Here is a 7086-nt window from a genome sequence, read left to right on the forward strand (position 1 = left end):
AAAAAAAAGGTTGCAACAAGATGGCGAAGCGAGCACGGGAATACACACAACAAGGCGAGTCGTGTTCTCGGTAAGGCCCGCCCCTCCCGGATTCCCGCCCCGCCCTGTTACTACGGCCGTTAGCAAAACCCGGCGACCGAATCGCGCATTCCTCCACCTCGATGCCTCTTTTCACAAAATTTTAGCTTACCACTGGTTTCAACATTTCTCACACAATTAAAATATCATTTTAATAAAGTCTCCGAAAACAATTCAACTCGCCCTGTAACGTCGTATTTCCGTGCGACTCTTTTTAGAAATCGTCTGTTGACGTCATCGGTGCTCCGCGGTTTAGCGCCAGCCGTTGGCCCGCAGCGCATGCAGACGGATCAGGCGCCAGCCAGCCAATCAGCGCTCAGAACAACAAGGCATGGTGCTGGTCCACATGGGCACCCGCCCGGCTCGAGGAGCAGCTCATTTGCATGGCGAGAGCGTGACTGGCCACCCCGCTGTCTCCAGATCAGAGCCGTCAGTCAAACCCACAGGGGCGGGGCCTGGGAGCGTGGAAGTGGTTCCTCTCTGGGAAGAAGCAGCTGTTCCCATTTCACCTCCGATGAGGTACTGATGAACTGGAATGGCTTTTTATTCATTTCGAAAATAGTACAGGGAAATATTACGAAAAAAAATATGAACACATACACTGCAAAAAATGAAGAAAAAAAACACATGAAAAGTTTGTATCTTTTGGGAATTTTGTGTTGAGCAATATGCTGTTCCACGTTTAATTAATCTTATACTCTCTTTTTTGGAAACGTTTTTGAATATTATTATTTTTGTTATTGTTATTTTCCTGTACACATATAGAACAGCCTTTTAAACTTTAGTGCTTGTAATTTCAAGGACAAACTGCTGTTATGTTCACCATGTTCAACATGATTTATAACCCTTATCACTCATTTTTTTTGTGTACATAATGAAGAGATTATTGTTTTATCAGTTTAACCCTACATTCAGCACGTTATATAACATGATTGTTCACCCAAAATGTTTTCTATATTTCCCAGTTTTCCAATACTTATGTGAGCTTTCCAGCAAGTTTGATTGAAATTCACACCCAGAACATTTATTTATACACTCTTTCCATACCGGTTATTGTTATTTCCAGGTTTATTTCAAAAGTTTCAAGAAGACATAATATCGTTTTATTTACTTTTATAGATAATTTATTTAATTCAAACCATAATAATATAAGTTTATTAATTTCTGCTCATGTCACACATTTTAAAAATGTTCTTAAGACCTTATGTGATTCACTGATGGACAATTTAAATAACTCTGGGCCTAAAACTGAGCCCTGTGGTACATCGTAAGTGACACCAGGCCATGTTGAATTGTAATTGTCTGTCTCAAAATTGTTTCTGATACTGCATGTGAAGTTAAGTGCTAATATTTCTTCTTTTTTTTTTACTATCCATGCATACTTCAGAAGCGCGAGTTATGCTTAAATTTTTTAACATATCAAAAAGTAATTTTTTAGAGTAAGAAAAGTTAAAAGTAAGAATGTCTACCAAAAAATTGTGAATTATTGTCTGTCATTCTTTGTAAAGTTGGTTAATCATGACTGTTTTCATTTTACACAGGAGTGTGCCTTACAGACATTTAATGGCATACTTCTTTATGTGTCAGTGAAAAATAATTAGATGTCTAATTTTCCCCTTAGCTGATTGATGGACAGAGTTATTGTTCCTACAACCCATAAATCAGATTTGTACGGAAATGTGGCAAGAAGAAAGTCTCTGTTTAAAGAAAGAAATAAGAAGATTGAGACAATAAACTTTCAGCTTTGCAGCTGTTTTAATTAAAGTTTCAGGGGAATTAATTAACTTTATCAGCATCAGTAAGACATGTTGTGATTGTCCTCTTTTCTCTAAACATGGGATTTGGTCTATTTAGAGTTACATTTACTTGAGTAACTTTTTTGAAAAAATTTAATTTTGGAGTTTTTTTTTACAACACTGTGGTTTTTACTTTTACTTGAGTAATTTTATTATGAAATATTTCTACTGTTACTTGAGTAAAATGTCTGAATTTTCTACATACTGAATGACAAACAAACATGTTTTAACCAAAAATTCACCAGACACAGACACACACACCTGCAGATTTTGTTAAAGTTTCATAAATTTTTTATTGAAAGAAACTGATTTGGAAAGAAAATTATTTTTGCTTGATTTTGTTATTTTTGTTAATTATATGAACTATTGTCATTTTCAACATTAAAATGCCAAAATTTCCACCCAACTTTATATTTTGTCCCATCTGAAGAGAAAACAATAATTTGGTCTTCTTTAAGAGAAAATAAATCCTAGGATTTACCTGAACATTAATGGTTTATGTTCATGTAAAGAGACAATATAAACAAAACATGTGGATTATCTGTGTGTCTCCATAGCAACAGTCTTTAATGGGACGCCAGAGTCCGCCATGTTTATGGACTGACTAGATCAGCCAATCACAACAGCAGCTCAGAAAGGCGCTAACTGAGCTACTGAACAACACACCGCTATTTCCTCACCGACTTTAAAGTAATTAACTCACTTTAAGAAAACAAAAATAACGCTATTGTATAAAAAGCTAACATAGATAATTGAGTAAATACGGATTCAGCACATGAGCCGTACCGGAGGAGCGAGGAAGAAGAGGAAGAGGAGGAAGAGTGATGACTTGGAGAGCCAGTGGGTTGGGAGAGATGTGAGGAATGGATTGAGGTGACCCAGTTAGAAATGCTGCATCACTTGTGGATCTACACACCAAAGAGGGATAACCAATGTTTTATGGAGAAAAACATAGAATATTTAACATGGCTACTCATTATTTATTACTGTAATTATACAAAAACATATTTAAATTACATCAATGTGATAGAAATCGGTTTGAGTCCTATACCTCTACCGCAAAGATGTCCAAACTTTCTGTCACATGGGCCAAAATCATCGAGTCAATGAAAAAATAACAACAAAGAAGTAAAATCAAGCAAGTTTCAAAAATTTAAACAGGATTTTGGACATTTCCTGCATTAATAGAAATACATCTAGTTTTCAAATTGTACATTTTCTTTTGGCTCAACTGAACAAATTTATACCGGATTTGCATCACTTTCTGTCAAAATGTTTGCCATATTTACCCAAGTTTAATAAATTAAAGTTGATTTGGATGCAGCAAAGTTGCCTTTTAAGTAATAGACATGGTTCTATTTCTTATAAAAGTTTGATTATAAAAAACCCAGCACCAGTGTTGTATAAAGTACTGAAATCTCAGAGTCAAGTAAAAGTACAAGTACCTCTCCAAAATATGACTTTGGTAAAAGTCCAAGTCACTGACTGAAATGTTACTTGAGTTAAAGTCTTAAAGTATCTGAAACTTCTTGTACTTAAGTATGGAAATTACTGTAAAAATGGATGTACTCAAGTAATGTAATGAAAAGTACAAGTAAAAAGTAAAACAAAGCAAATGCAGTTTGAATGACATTTTTTATATTTTGGTAAACTTGTCAAGTACACTTAAAATAATGTACCCAACCAAGTGCAGGCAAGATTAAACCTGCTAATAAATTGTTCCAGTTTTAAAGAGTAGCACATGTTAATGGTTTGTGGTTTTGAACTTGCATGCCTTTCCTATATTCGTTAAATTGAGTCTAAATTGCTATCGCTATGGCTTCTGTCCCCCCTTGAACAGAGGAGTCTAGGTAGCCTGATACAGTCAACATTAGGCCTAAGCTAAATACACCACGTGTGGAACTGAAACAATGCCAAACAAAGTTCATTTATGGTCAAGATTTCACAATACAGTAGTGTCTAGTGACCAAGCTATAGTTACTGAAACAGGAGGATTATAACCATTTCATAAGACGTTACCTCGATGTGTTTCTTCAAGTTGGACGGGGAGTTTTTGTAAGATAGGATTTCCACATCTTCGGGCAGGAATAACATAAACTGCATGCGGTACGACGAATGTTTAACACCCACGAAAGAGTATATTGTGTTTAAATAAGGCCATGGGCTCTCATCACCAGCTGGTGGTTCAACTGGAGCCGTGTCCGACATAGTTGCAGTCGTTGTGGTCTCCGTCTCCTCCTCCATGTGGCTGCGGCTGATTGCGAGACTTGCTTTGTGTTTAATGGGAGAAGCGAAACAGGTGTATCCTATTGGTGGTGATGAACAAGCCCAGGCAAGCAGGCTACCGACTTTGTTCGGTAGCCTGCTTGCTACTTGCTAATCAGTAGGTGGATCAAAACACTTTGCGTTTCTCTCTCTCGCTTTTTTGTAACGAGTAACTAAACCACACATTGAAAATGTATCGGAGTAAAAGTACGCAATTAAGTTCGGAAATATAATGAAGTAAAAGTGAAAGTCATCAAAAATTTTCATACTCGAGGAAAGTATGAAGTACTCCAAAATATACTTAAGTAAAGTAGTGAAGTATTTTTACTTCGTTACTATACAACACTGCCCAGCACTTTGTATCATTCTTCAATTGCAGTGCAAAAAAATCAGTTGAAGGCCACAAACGGCCCCTGAGCCGCACTTTGACCACCCCTGTTCTACATAACATTTACATCCAAGCTAAGCAACTATTTTATTTATAAAATGTAGCTTTAAATAGATCTGAACATGCCCTTAGTATAAATTATCTAATATTTAGTTGACAGAAACTTAAAATCACAGTATAAATATCTGTTAGTTTGTTCTTACAAGATCAATGAAAAGTATTGATTGATTACCTCTGTTTTAACCAATCCCACGGCCTCAGCAGGCTTTTTACGTGGTTTAACCTTCATTAATCTATTGGATACAGTCTCCGAAATATTATCTTTTACCAATATGTATATTTTTTCCTAGTGAAGTCTCAATCTGCTATTTGTTGTTGAGGGTTAATTGACCTTTTAAAGTATTTTCTTAATGAAACATGCAAACTATTTCTCCCAAGTTTTACTTTGGTTGGTTTATTTAGTGTATTTTGTTATGATTGTATGTTATAAAACACAAAGTGTTGCATAATTGTGATGTTTAAATGCATGGTATTCAGTCTTTTTTACATAAATATAACTTTGAAAAGTGTGATGTGCATTTACTCAATTTTATTGAACCTTTCAGTCTTTGTCTCCATCAGTTGTGTGCTTTCTGTAAATTCAACAAAAAACACACAAAAATTTGTTTTTGTAACAAATTTGAAGAAGTTTGCAGCCCATAAATATTTTTGCAAGGTAATGAATATAGGCATAAAATAAAAAATATTGTGCATGGTACCACTAGAGAGCGCTATATCCTAAAACACTGCTTCTCTTTACCTTCTCCTCTCGCTTTGCAGAGATTACAACACAAGATGTAAACCGTACCTGATGACATGAAACCCACTAAAATGAGCAGAAAACCTGCAGATCTCTGCCCCATTCTGCAGCACAGAGGCTGACACACCACATTAAAAAGGCCGGATGCTTTCTGAAAACACTCTGCTCTCATAAGCAGCGTGAGGCCCGACCTGCTGTAAGTGCTGACCTTGAAACCTCTCAACACATCCGTGTTGGATCTCCGCTGGCTGCTCCCTCCAAGAACCGGACTCAGTATTATATCAGAGGCGGAGAGAAAAATGGGCGACCCAAAAGCAAAATAAATGAGAATTTCATCTCTGCTCAGTTTTAATGTCTTCGGCTTGAATGAGGGAGAGTCTGGGAGGATGTAGGCCAATGTTTCTCCACTGAAAAACGGCCCAGGTTTATCATTACACAAACAGAGCCGGGTAGTAACTAGTTACATTTACTCAATTACAGTCACTTGAGTAAGTTTTGAAATATATATTATTGATATACTGTATATATACAGGTTTAGGAGTATTTGTACGTTTTACTTTTACTTTAGTAATTTTATTATGAAGTATTTCTACTCTTGAGTAAAATGTCTGGATTTTCTACCCACTGAATGAAAAACAAACATGTTTTAACCAAAATTTCACCAGACACAAACCTGCAGCTTTTTTAGTTTCATGAGTTTTTTTTATTGAAAGAAACTGATTTGGAAAATTTTTTTTGTCTGATTTTGTTATTTTTGTTACTTATTTGAATTTTTATCAATTTGGTCCTTAAAATACCAACATTTCCACTTTATTTTATATTTTTTTCCATCTGTGTAACTTTTAAATGAGTGATAATTTGATGAGTTACTTGAATAGATTTTTTACCAAATACTTTTTTTGCTCATCCTCCTACTTTTTACTTTTACTTGAGTAAAAATATGTTGAAGTAATGCTACTCTTACTTGAGTATAATTTTTGGGTTCTCTGCTCACAAAACCTCTTTTACATTTGTCCTAAAGCTACAAACTTACGCACGAAGCCAAAAAATTATATCGCAATTTAATTTTTAAATGACACAATATTCCAAATTTTCTACTTTTTCCTTTTTTGGGGAATAGAGATTTTTTAAAATGTATTTTTGTACTTTTTTTTAGGGTCACTACTTTAGAAAAATAATCATTAATATATTCAAAACCATACATTATGTTTAATGTGTTAAAATACAAAATAGATCAATTGAATTATAAATTTGGCTAATAAAAAAGTTTGAAATCAGCTACCAAATGGAAATAAAAATACTTAAAAACACAAATTAAACAAAAGTTGTGGTTCAACAGAACTTTAGTTTTACACGATGTTAAAAAGTGTTTTCTTGTTTGTTTTTTTTAAACGCAAACAATATGAGCAACACTAACAATCTTGTTTAATATTTCTCAAAAGGAAATCTTCCTTTTAAAAATACACTGAAATATACAAACAGTAAAATCTTGTCACAAACATTGAAAATGTTATAAGTGAAACAATCTGCCAATGGAACAAGTAGTTTTTCCATCAATATTAAGGCGTTGTTTACTTAAAATTAGCTCTTTTTTCTTGCTGAAAAGTTGCTTATAAGTTATTTTTATTTCACTTCAAGTGAACTAAGACATTTGCACTAGAAACTAGATGTGGTGGATGTTGCTTTTTCTACTCTGCCACAAGGATGGGCGAGCATTTCTCTGTGAAGACTCTGGGCCGTACATAATTCATAAGAGATCC

The sequence above is a fragment of the Xiphophorus couchianus genome, chromosome 11, assembly GCF_001444195.1.
Source record: "Xiphophorus couchianus chromosome 11, X_couchianus-1.0, whole genome shotgun sequence".
In the NCBI taxonomy this organism is placed as follows: Eukaryota; Metazoa; Chordata; class Actinopteri; order Cyprinodontiformes; family Poeciliidae; genus Xiphophorus; species Xiphophorus couchianus.